This window comes from Petaurus breviceps, unplaced genomic scaffold (assembly GCF_028583685.1).
Source record: "Petaurus breviceps papuanus isolate PSGF00001 unplaced genomic scaffold, PetGlider_PUasm1.0 38, whole genome shotgun sequence".
Classification (NCBI taxonomy): Eukaryota; Metazoa; Chordata; class Mammalia; order Diprotodontia; family Petauridae; genus Petaurus; species Petaurus breviceps.
In genome coordinates, this window is record NW_027186304.1 from 81,357,124 (window position 1) to 81,370,414 (window position 13,291).

The 13,291-nt window shown below is 40.5% G+C and overlaps 2 pseudogenes; both read right to left on the bottom strand.

Annotated features, from left to right (window-relative positions):
• Positions 1–2,629: 2,629 nt before the first annotated feature.
• LOC138170152 (sharpin-like) lies at positions 2,630–3,853 on the bottom strand (annotated as a pseudogene).
• A 1,490-nt stretch (positions 3,854–5,343) lies between these two features.
• LOC138170278 (uncharacterized protein C11orf24 homolog) lies at positions 5,344–13,164 on the bottom strand (annotated as a pseudogene).
• Positions 13,165–13,291: the final 127 nt, after the last annotated feature.

Here is a 13,291-nt window from a genome sequence, read left to right on the forward strand (position 1 = left end):
CATAGAGCACTAGAGCTGAAAGAGATCTTAAAGGCCACCTAGTCTAACCCCTTTATTTTATAGATGAAGAAAGTGAGGTGCGGTGATTTAAGTCTATTTAAATGGATTTAAGTGACTCCTAGATCACACAAATAGTTCCTAATAGAAATGGGATTTGAACCCAGGTCACTTGATGTAGGAGCCAATGATCTTTTCTTCGACCCACTTCCACAGTTCAAACAACCCCCTCACTTTAGGTTTTTTCCTGACTGGTTCTCTAGGAAGGTGTTCTGAATCCCTTGGATTCAAGACTGGATTTTGGACAACTCCAGAAATGGTTGTCATGCTCTTTCTGAAGCCCAGAAACTTTCCCACCTAGCTATTACCGTGTTTCCCTGATAATAAGACCTATCCCAAAAATAAGCCCTCCCCTTACTGTGTAAGATTCCTCTAAAATAAGCCCTCCCCCGAAAATAAGCCCTATTGAGATTGCTACTGTAGTGAAGGTGATCCCTTGCGCTACATGCTACATTACGGTACCCTCTGTATGCACCGTTCCCCCCCCCACCCCGGTGAAATGCACACCGCACTCCGAGCTGCATCCAATCAGAACTGCAGCAGTGAGCGCGTCATCCTGTTCTTCCCCAGTGATTTGCTTATTGAATAAAGGTACATTTTTTGTTCACATTTACCTGTTTATTAAAATTGCTGTCAATGTTCATTAAAATAAGCCCTCCCCTGAAAATAAGCCCTCTGGTGTTTTTCTGTCCAAAAAATTTAATAAGACAGTGTCTTATTATCGGGGAAACACGGTACTCAATATTACTATCAAGCATTGTCTTTTCTTAAGCACCTATTCTTCCTTTGCTCTGTTCTAGCTCTGTTTAGCATTACTATTAGAAGGAGAACTAACATGGAAATCAGAATACCTGAGTTCTAATTTTTTGTTATTATTGTTAAGTTGCATCTGACTCTTTGTGATCCCATGGACCACATCACACCAATGCTGTCTGTGGGGTGTTCTTAGTAAAGATACTGGAGTGGTTTGCTAATTCCTTCTTCAGTGGGTTAAGACAAACAGAAGTTGTGACTTGCCCAGGGTCACACAGCCAGTAAGTGTCTGAAGCTGGTCTTTCTGACTCCAAGTCCAACACTCTGTTGAGCCACCTATCTGCCTTTAATTAACTATGAAACTTCAGGCAAGTGATTTTACTATGGGTCATAAAGCTTGAATTTCCTCATCTATAAAATGAGGGTCAGATGAGATTCTCTCTCAGGTCCTTTATTAAATTCTATAATGAACTCAATATCTTGTTTCTTGCTTCTCAGTCATTAGCTCTTAAACAAACCTTTCCAAATTTATCAGCACATCTCATGTCCTTGTTTTGCGTCTTCTCAGTATATTTCTGATACATCACGAGCTGACATTTACAAGTATTTGCACAGCCCATGCCTGGAATGTACTCTCATCTCATCTCAGAAACCTTATCTTTCTTATAGACTTAACATAGAAATCAACAGAGGTCTTCTACCCAAAATGGTTGCCTAGCTCTCCCATACCTACTCCATCAAAATCCTAAAATTCATACAAGAGCAAATAATTAATAAGAAATCCAATTAAAAACTACAATAAATGTCAACATCCACCCCAAAACACCATAAAAAGTCAGCCAGCAGCCCACAGGCAATAGAAAAAGGGCCTGTCAGCAAAACTTATATCAGGATAGGCAAATAAGCCTTTTGCCTCGATCATAACCACAAAAAGGCCAGAGATGTGTTGCCTGCAGGGTTCTCTGTCCATAGTCATCAGGAACAGAGAACTCCCCTTAAGGAAGGTCCCCAGGGACTGGTTTTGAGGGGGAAAGTTTTGGAAGGGGGAAAGTAAGAAATTGGGATTAAGTGACTTACCCAGGTCACCCAGATAGTTTTGTGTTAAGTGTCTGACCCAGATAGTTTTGTGTTAAGTGTCTGAGGCCAGGTTTGAACTCAGGTCCTCCTGACTCCAGATGGCTCTATTCACTGCGCCACCTAGTCCCCCAAGGACTCAACCCACAGCAGGGCTATTGGAAACCCTAGCAACCAGCAAGCAGCACGGGTATATCAGTGACCAGTATGAGTATGACTCAGATCAAGAAGCTCCATATATCCTTAGCCATCATCTGTCCTATGATACCAGAGAAGTTCATAAAGAACCTCAAAAGTCTAGAAGGGGGCCTAACCCTAATAAATGGTAGGTAGCTTAGAGACCCAGGAGACCCAAGGGGAGAACAAGCAAGGCTGACCATCCCGCCCATCATCATTGCAAAGGACACAGCCTGGCTCTGACACAAAGCTCCAACTCAGAAATTTAAAATAAGGTTAGTATTTGGGGGGGAGGGGGCAAACACAGCAGATGTTTAATAAATATATGTTTGCTGAACTGAACTGATAGCTTCCCAGTGTGTTTGGGGGAGAGGTCTCAATCATAGGAGCCTAGCTTGGATAATGGATGCAAAAGTGCTTTAACAACGTCTTCTCCAAATATGACGGCTTATTTTTATTATTATAGTCCAATTTCCATCCGGTTGTCCATCCAGGTTTAAGTGGGTAAGTCACTCTCAGACTTCCCTTGATCCTATAACTTATTCCCAGTCAGTTTGACCTTAATGGGTCAGGAAAATTCGCTGAACAGGTGAGGGGAGGCATCTAGGGACCCGATGCTGGGGAGATCATGTCCTCTCCCCGCCTTGTAATCTTTGGGGACTGTTAAGCAGAAGCCTCTGGCTGGGGGCTTCGGAAAGCTGGTTGTTCTGGATGCACATCTCGCACTCTGGTCGTCCAGGAAATTGATGAAGGTGCAGGAAGAGCAGGACCAGCCGACTTGCAGGCATCCAGAAAGGTTGGTGGGGGCAGGACTCGAGGCTTGGGGAAGCCCTGGTTGCTGGGTGAGGAGGGAGCTGATCTCCGCATTTGACTTCTCGCTGGCCTCTAGTCTCTGGCCTGGAGGCGAGCAGTGTGAGGCCCACAGGGCCCAGAAAGCAGGTAGAGGAAGGTGGGGTTTCCATCTTTCTGCACCTTGTAGGAGGCCAAGCTCCTTCCGGGCATAGAACAAATAACGACCTATCATATCACCCAGCGCTGCACGTGAGGTGGGAAGCTGTATTCTTTGAACACCTGTTCTTGTAGGGGCTGCTACTGTGCTGTGAGAATGAACCCAGAGGGAGCTGTGAGCTGATGCTGCTGCATCCTTCTCTGTGACCCACACCCTGATGGGACCTGGTGGGAAGCAGCTCTCCTGGAGCAGGATGCTGAGACGCACTTGCCTCTGAGCCAGGGCAGTTGCGGCTTGAGCTGCTCCCTGTTCTTCTCCCCCACAAATGGCCTGGGTCAGATGGTTCGCCAGCTCCTCTTTCTCAGAAAAATCCTGAGGGCTCCCCAGGGACTCAGCCTCAGAAGCTGGAGGTGGTGTGGAGATACTGTGGGGAAGAATGCCCGGGGCAGAGGCTGAGGCAGGACTGGCAATGGATGTGCCCCTAAGGGCAGGATCCTCCAGCGCTGGATGTCTTGAGGATCACGGAAGCACAGGGTCAGAACACCTAACTGGAGCCCTTCCTTGGGTGGCTGGAGCTCCAGTTCACAGGGGCTACGGTTGGTGCAGGCCACGGATTCCAGGGGCCACTGAAAGTTTGGGGGGAGGGGGGGGGGGCTCCCAGAGCCCTGTAGCGCCAGGCGGAAGTGCCCCGGCCTCGAAGCCTTCACGCTCCTCGCTCAGCTGCAGCAGCCACAGCCCATCAGGTTCCGGCCTGGGTCCCAGGACCCGCGGCTCCACAAGCACAGCCCCCTGCTAGAGCCGTATGCCCTCCGCCTCCTCGCCCCAGCCTGCCCGTGGCACCATCACCCCGGCCGGCCGGATGGAGGTCAGTAATTTTTTAAAAAAATCACTCAGTATCAAAATTTCTTATAAATCTGGCTCCACACAGACAGAACAAGGAAAATGTTCTATTCAAGTAACAGCAATTTTGTTCAATGAATTATGAATGTCTTAGCAATACAATGATTCAAGACAATCCTAAAGGACTAATGATGAATCATATTATCCTCCTCAAGAGAAAGAAATGATATTGTTTGAATACAGACTGAAGCATATTTTTAACTTTCTATCTTTTATTCAAGTATTCTTGTACAAAATGACTAATGGAAATGTTTTACATGATGGCACATGTATAATTTATATCTGATTGCTTACTGTCTCAGGAAGGGCGCTAAGGAGGGAAGGAGGGATAGAATTTGGTATCAAAACTTAAAAAAAAAGCAAATAATATGTAATTGGGGAGAAAACAAAATATATATTTTAAAACAAAAAAAAATCTAGCTCCACAACAACTGCAAGCAGAGACTTAAAGAAAAAAATGGATTTTCCACAAAGATCACATGAATACCTAGAAGAAATTAAGCAAATATTTTAAAAATTCAAACAAAGGCTCTCCAGGAAAGTATTTGAGAGAGAATGAGTAGTTTAGAAGAGAAAGTGGCAAACCTTATCCAAGAAATGGAATCTCTAGAAGAAATTTCCTGAAGAGACCAATAGAAAATCAATGACTTCATGAGACAAGGAAAAATATTAGAACAAGTACAACCATTTTAGAAAGCATTTGGAATTATGTAAATAAAGAAACTAAAGCTCCATACCCTTTGATCCAGATACTCCATTACTGTTTTATACTCCAAAAAGCCATCAATAAGAAGAAAGTCTCCATATACACCAAAATATTTATAGCAACATTTTTTGTAATAAAGAATTACAAAGTAGATGCCCATGAACTAGGGAATGGATAAGCAAATCTTGTGGCATATGAATATTATTGTGCTATAAGAAATTAAGGGTGACTAGGTGGCAGTGAATACAGCACTGGCCCCGGACTCAGGAGGACCTCAGTTCAAATTTGGCCTCAGACACTTAACACTTAACTAGCCATATCCTTGGGCAAGTTACTTAACACCAATTACCCTGCCTTCCCCCCTCCAAAAAAAAGCAAAAAGATAAAAAATTATATGTGTGAAAAACATAAGAAAAGCATGGAAAGATATATATGAACTACTAAAGAATGAAGTAAGCAAAGCCAAGAAAACAGTAAAAACAGTAACTAAAACAATGTAAATGAAAAGAACTACATAACAAAAAATCAAGTGAGTCTAAATGACAGAGTGAAAAGTCATACCTGTCAAACTTTCCCTAAAACCTCTCTTACAAAATAACCACAGAAAATGCCAAATTGAATTCTGAGCAAAAAACTAACAAAAAGTCAGAGTGAGTCTGTTCCAGCTCAGGATAGACAGAAGGAGAGGTCTGTGGATATCAAGGTGGGAACTGGCTCAGAGCACAGTTCATGGGTTACAGTAGAAGTTGCAAGGTCCACAGGCCTTGGAGGCAGCAACTGTAATATCAGCATCAAGAGCATGAGGCATACCCAACATGCAGGGATGGTAAGGCAACTGAACATACAGAGTCAGAAAGAGATTCCAGGAGACTCCACTGCTAGGTTTGCATGTAGGACCAGGTGCTATTTGGCAGTCTGGGCAATTTGGGCAATGACCAGAACTCTCCTCAGATCATACCACCTAGAAATTACCAAAAATCTACATGTTCCTAATTGAGCTAGAGAAGTTCAGCCTAGCCATGTTTGCCAGAACCCAACTCAAACATAAAATTCAAAGGAAACGGAGCAAGCCACACAGAAGGAACCTGACCATAAAAAAGCTTGACACGAATTTAGAAGAAGATAGCAACTTAAAAATATTTATAAGGAAAGCCTCAAAGAAAAATTCAGTTGGACACCTGACAAAAATTCCAAGAAGAGCTAAAGAGATTATTTTTTTAAAGGAGTTTTAAAATCACATAAGAACAGTGGAGGAAATTTTGGGAAAGAAATGAGAAAAATAGAAAAAAATTACAAAAAGAGAATGAACAGGTTGATAACAGGTACAAAACCTCACTGAAGAAAATAACTTCTTAAAAATTAGAATTGATCAAATGGAAGCTAATGATTCCATGAGACATCAAGAAACAATAAAAACAAAGGCAAATTTTTTTTCTAAATAGAAGAAAATGTGAACTTTCTCATCAGGAAAAAAAAAATACCTAGAAAAAAGATCAGGAAGAGATAATTTAAGAATTATTGACTACCTGAAAGTCATCATTTTAAAAAATCCTAGATGTCACATTTCAAGAATTATAAAGAAACACTGCCCAGATATCATAGAACCAGAGAGTAAAGTAGAAATTGAAAGAATCTACTGATTATCTCCTGAAAGAGATCCTCAAATGAAAATCCCTGGGATATTATAGCCAAAATTCCAGGGCTCCCAGGTCAAGAAGAAAATACTACATTGAATTGCTTATCTTCCCAGTAAGGTGGCTGACAAGGGAGGAAGAGAAAAAATCTGGAATTCAAAGTTTTAAAATCAAATGTTTAAAATATATGTACTATTACTTTACATGCAACTGGTAAATAAGCTATACAGGCACTGAGGCATAGAGATCAACAGTGCCCTGCTGAAAGTCAGAGGGGGGATGGGGGAAGATATGAGAGAGAGCAGATTGGGGGAGGGGATATTCAGTGGTATCGATATTTTGGGGTGGTGGGTAGGGGAAAAATGGGGAGAACATTTTTAACTCAAAATCTTGTGAAAATGAATGATGTAAACTAAAAAATAAAAAAGAGAGGAGAAAAAAAGAAGAAAATACTACAAGCAGCCAGAAAGAAATCATTCAAATATCATAGAACCAGTCAGGATCACACAAAACTTAGCAACTACCACTATAAAGGAACAGAGGACTAGGAATGATATTCCAGAAGACAAAGGAGATGGATTGCAATCAAGATTACAATCCAGAAAAACTGAATATAGTCATCAAAGGTGATGGGGTAAAGTGTGGGTTGGGGGGAGATGGATATTCCATGAAATCGAGGACTTTGAATCATTCCTGAAGAAAAGACAAGAGCTGAGTAGAAAATGTGGTATTCAAAAGCAAGATGCAAGAGAAACATAAAAACATAATAAGGGAAGATGCTACATATAATTCCTAAGAACTTTATCATTATTAGGGTAGTTAGAAGGAGTCTTCTTAGACAGGAAATGTGGGTGTAAGTCTATTATGTTGGAGTGATCTCAAAAAAAGAATGGAAGGGTAGAGAGCTATATTGAGAGAAGGATGAAAAAGGAGAGTAAATGGAGAAAATTATCTCATACAAATGAAGCACAAAAGGAAGAGTTTTCACATTGGAGGGGAAAATGAAGGAGTATGGAAAATGCTTGAACCTCATTCTCCTCTGAAATATTTCAAATTGGTAAGGAGAGAGAGAGACAGAGACACTTGGGTATAGAAATTCATATTATCTAACAAGCAAGTGGGAGAAGGAAGGACAAAGAGAAGGGGTTGGGATTTGGGGAGGTGGGGGTAGGGAATGACTACAAGTGAGGGTAGTTTAAAGGAGGCAGTGATAAAAAGTTACACAGATCTTTGAGGAGGGGACAGGGTAAAAAAAGAGAAAGAGAAGTGAATAGGATATAAGGCAATGCATAGTTAGCAGTCATGAATGTAAATGGGATGAATTCACCCATAAAACAGAAACAAATAGAAGAAAAGATTAGAAACTAGAATCCAACAATATATTGTTTACAAGAAACAGGCTTGAAATAGAAAGACATATAGAGAGTTAAAATAAGGGGCTGGAGCAGAATCTATCATGCTTCAGCTGAAGTAAAAAAGGCAGGGGTAGAATCATGACTGCAGACAAAGCAAAAGCAAAATTAGAATTACTTAAAAGGGATAATCAGGAAAACTACATTTTGCTAAAAGGTACAATAGACAATGAAATAATAACAATATATAATTATTATATAACAATATACCATATCATAATTATAATATAATTCTATTGTGTTATAATAATATAACAACAAAATAATAATAATAATGTAAACATATATTCAACAAATGACAAGAATCCAATTTCTTAAAGGAAAAGTTAAATTAATTACAAGAGGAAATAGACAAACATACTGGTGGAGGACCTCAACTTATCCCTCTAGAGGGAAAGAATTTAAGGAGATGAACAGAATTTTAGAAAAGTTAGATATGATGGACTTCTGGAAAACATTACATGGGAAGAGAAAGGACTGTGCCTTTTTCACGGCTTCATTTGGTACTTTCACCAAAATTGACTGTGTAGTAGGGTAGAAAAATCTCACAAACAAATGGAGAAAAACAAAAAATATTAAATGTACCTTTTTTCAGACCATAAGACAATAAAAATTACATTTAATAAAGAGCTTCACATAGACTAAAAATTGACTGGAAACTAAATAATCTAATCCTAAAGAATGAGTGTGTCAAAAAACAATTCATAGAAACAATCAATAATTTCAATGAAGAGAATGATAATAAAGAGACAACATACCAAAATTTGTGAGATGCAGACAAAACTACTTAGGAGGAAATTATATCTCTAAATGCTTACACCAGGAAAAGAGAGAAAGGGGCGGCTAGGTGGTACAGTGAATAGAGCACTAGCCCTGGAGTCAGGAAGACCTGAGTTCAAATTCGGCCTCAGACACTTAGCACAAAAAATAGCCATGTGACCTTGGGAAAGTCACTTACCCCCAATTGCCCTACCTTCCCCCCCTCCAAAAAGCAATCAATCAATCAATAAAAGAAATTTCTTTAAAAAAAAAGAAAAAGAAAAGACAAAAAGAGTAGATCAATGAATTGGGCATGCAAATTTAAAAAAAAACTAGAACAAGAAGAAATTTAAGGTAACCAATTAAAAACAAAACAGAAATCCTTAAAATCCAGAGATTAGTAAAATTGAAAAATTTTTAAAAAGCATTGGACCAATAAATATAACTAGTTTTCTGTGAGCTGAGGGAGGAACAACAATAAATAAATAAACCATTGGCTAATTTAATTTTTTTAAAAAGAAAGAAAACCAAATTACTATTCACAAAAATGAAAGGGTGAATGCAAAACCAATGAACATGAAATTAAAGCTCTTTTTAGGAGATATTTTGCCCAATTACATGTCAATAAAACTTACAGTATAAATGAAATGGATGAATATTTATAAAAATATTCATTACCTACATTAACAGAAGAGAAATCAAATGCTTAAATAATCTTATCATAGAAAAATACTGAACAAGCCATAAATGAGCTCTCTAAGAAAAATTCCCCAGTACCAAATGAATTTACAAGTGAATTCTATGAAACATTTAAAGAATAATTCATTCCAATACTATGTAAACTGTTTTTTAAAAATTAGGTAAAAGAGTCTTATCAAAACCCTTCTATGACAGAAATAGGATTTTGATACCTAAACCAGGAAGAGTAAAAACAGAAAAAGGAAACTATAGACTCTTCACCCTAATGAATAGTAATGTAAAATTTTGTAAATAAAATACTAGCAAGGAAGTTACAGCAATATAGCACAAAGATTATACATTATAACCAAGTGGAATTTATATCAGGAATGTAAATGTGATTCAATATTAGTAAAACTATAAGCATAATTCACTATATCAATAATAAAAACAAAAAAAATACAATTATATCAAAAGATGCAGAAAAGGCTTTTGGGAAAATATAACAGCCATTTCTCTTTTAAAAAAAAAACACTAGAAAACATGGGAATAAATAGACTTTTTCTTAAAATGATGAGTGTTATCTAAAACCAAAAGCAAACCTTATCCATAATGTGAATAAACTAGAAGTCTTTCCAATTAGGTCAGAGGTGAAGCAAGGATGTCCATTATTACCATTACTATTCAGTATCATACTAGACATGATAGTTACAGCAAGAAAGCAAGAAGAGGATCTTTGGCACAAAAAGAGTTGAGAACCTCCTATAAGAGAGGGAAAGAAACAAATGTCCCTCTAGAAATATGTTTTCCAAAGATATTAACACAAAGACCAAGTCAGACCAGATGACTCATGAGTCAAACATGCTACCTACCTCCAGATATAGAGATAATAGACTCAGTCCAGATTAAGGTTTGTTTTTTTTTAGACATGGTCAATGTGGGAATTTGTTTTGCTTGCTTGCACATATTTATAAAAGATTTTATTGTTCTTGCTTTCTCAATAGAGTTCAGGAGGAGAAGGTAGAAGAAAGAATGCAAACCTGAAAATAAAATTAATTTAAAAAAATAAAACAAATGTAAAAAGGTATTAAAGGAGATATATAAGAAAAACAGAGGATCTAGGGGCAGATTGGTCCTGTTCTTAGGGTCTGAAGAAGGCAAAGGGAAGATAGGACAAAAGGCAGAATTTACTAGTATAGGAAAAAGGTTGCTATTTCTCATAATTGGATCACATGGAGAAGAGCATAAACACATGAAGGAAAGGGTGAAAGGAAGAGGAATCAGAAATCTCACTCAGTTGAAATGGATTAAGTAAGATGGAAAACACACATACATACATACACACACACGCAAATGTTTGGTGTAAAATATGTCAAAATCAACAGAAAAACAAGTAGGTAAAGGAGGAAGTAATGAGGAGGATATTGCAGGGGAAGGAATGGTCACAGGCAAAGCAAGATTTCTGATCTTAAAGGGGGAAATTAAAAGACAGAAAAAGAAATAAGTGTAAATAACTAAACTCTAAGAGGGGGTGTCCATCAATTAGGGAAGGGCTGAATAAACTGTTGCATATAAATGTAACAGTATATTACTATGCCATTAGAAAAAATGAAAGATGTCAGAGAATGTTGAATAGTATGAACAAAGAGCGAAGGGAGTAAAACCAGGGGAATAATTTGCACATGGACAGCAAAGTTATAATAAAAAAAAATTAAAAGACTTCAGAACTTGGATAAAAATACTAACTAACCATGTCTCTTGGGGACCTGTGAGGAAGCATATTAACCCTGATAGAAAGCTGATGGACCTGACAAAGGGCAAAACGTGTCATATTTGGGGGCATAGTCACTGTATGGATTCATTTTGCTTGACTATACTTGGTTATTACAAGATGATGTTTTTCTTTCTCTCCATTTTTTAATGACAGGGAGTGCTTAAAATAAAAAGGGGCCAATGAAACATTTTTTTTCAGGACATCATGTTTTATTAAATGAGTGTTTACAAAAATAAACCGTATTACACATTATACATCTCCAAAAGGATCTGACTTCAATGAAGCTTGGCATCACATTGTATTACAGAAATATAATTAAGCTCGGAAAAAAGTCCATCAGAAACCCCACAAACTTGGTTGTTGCCATTCTGATCATGACATTAAAAATAATAGAACAAGAGGAGGTAACCAGTAGGGCTCTGGAAGCACCACCTGATCTGGCACAATGATTGCTGGCCTGGCCCTACCCTTGGTCAACATGATTTTTAAAATAATGAAAAATGGGGGCTGCTAGGTGCCGCAGTGAGTAGAGTGCTGGCCCTGGGACCTGAGTTCGGATTCGACCTCAGACACTTAACACACACAAACAAAAAACCTAGCCGTGTGACTTTGGGCAAGTTACTTAAAACCCAATTGCCCTCCAAAAAGAAAAAAAAATAATAATGATAAATGAAGCAGCAATTCTTTAGTGATAATGGAATTAGATATAAATTAAATCCTTTTAAGTAGCTGGCATTTCTCCTAAATTGCACCAAATTAATTTGTAAGCACTTCGTCTGGTTTATAGGCCAACTGAAAAAGGAGGAAATGTTTGCAGACTTGAATGTTCCTCCCACAAAGAGGGGCCGCGTGGACGTCTGCGTACATCCGTACATCCGGTTGATTAAATAGTCCATTTGGGTGTAGTCCTTCTTCTTGTATCTCTGGTATGCTTGCATGGCCAACAGAACCAGGACAGTGATGAAGAATATGGTGCCCGCCAAGAGCATGGCCAACGGTAAGTTTTTATTGACTAAGGATTGGGTGAAGAGGGAAGTAGCGATCCATATGTACTGGCTTTCTGTGACCGTCTGTATGGATGTTTGGGACGTTGTGGGTGAGCTCTCAGCTGTGACTCTGGGGGACATGGAGCTTAGGGTGGTTTGGGGGAGAACTCTTACTGTGGTCTGTGAAGTGCCTGGAGTCTCTGTGGCCTGGGCAACCGTGGTTGGCACAGTGGTTGACGTCACTTTGGGGTCTGTCAGTTGAGAGGGGAATGGTGCTGGTTCTGGTTTGGTGGGGGACTCCTCGCGCTTGTGCTGGTGGAGATGGTGAGGGTGCTCATGAATGCTTCTGTTGACGTTCTGGAGCTGAAGGGAACTGGGGATGGGGTGGTCGTAGGGATTTCTGGATTTGATGGCCTTTTGTTGGGGTCAGTGAGCGGGATGTTGGAGCAATTCCAGAAGGTGTGGGCAGAGCCTGGATGGTGGGGCTGCTGGCAGAGGCGCTATTGGTTCCTGTTGGGGTGCTCTGTGAGCCAGCGTGGCCATTCGCTTGGACGTGTGTCACTGGCAGAGGAGCAAGGCCAGCTCTCACACTTGGGGCCAACACTGCCATCACTACCATAGAGGGCTTTCCGGTGGCTCTCTGGACCTGTGGCGTGGATAGTGCTGAAGGCGTGCCTGTGGTAGCCATCAAGCTGTTAGGGGCTGCAGAGATGCCCACCTCGGTACCATTCAGAGCCCCAGCTCCAAGCTCCGTATGGTTGCCACCATTTACCATGCTTCATCTGGGCTAACTCTGGGGTGCTCCTGACGGTCTTGTGATGGGGAGGAGCTGGAGAGGCCACCGGCTCAGGGCGAGGGAGCAAAGTATCAGGGTGGGGAGGCTGCTCCATTTCTCTAACGCGTAGTCTGTGGCTAGTTCTTGGACATCCTGGGATCTGGCTTCTTGTCACATGGCTAGCACTGGACAGTGGAGGTCAATGCAACGTCTTGGCTCCTCTGTGGACAAACCACAGAGATGGTGACCTGCCGAGGCTGGATCTCTGCACACTCGGCTTATACTGATCTTTGCTCTGGACTTTCTGTATCTGGAACACTCGGGCCTGGCTCTCTTTCAGAGAGGAAAGGTGGGTTTCTGTTAAGGACAAGGTCAAGGAAAAAAGCCAAAGAAGGGCGATGGGGGCCCACATCTTGGGGAATCTCTTAGAGCATGACGTGATAGTTTCCAAAGGTCCCCGGGAGGCGGGGCCGGCTCCCAAGCTGGCTCAGCACGGACTCGCTTCTGCTCAGACGTGAAGCATCTGACATGTTTACCCAGAAGCTGGGCTAAGCAGCTCGGCTCCTCCGAGACACCAGGCCTGGGCCTCTTCCACTTCTGGCCACAGGAGCCAGTCTCCTGTATTGACTTGAAGTTTGCCAGACTTCCCGGATGTTT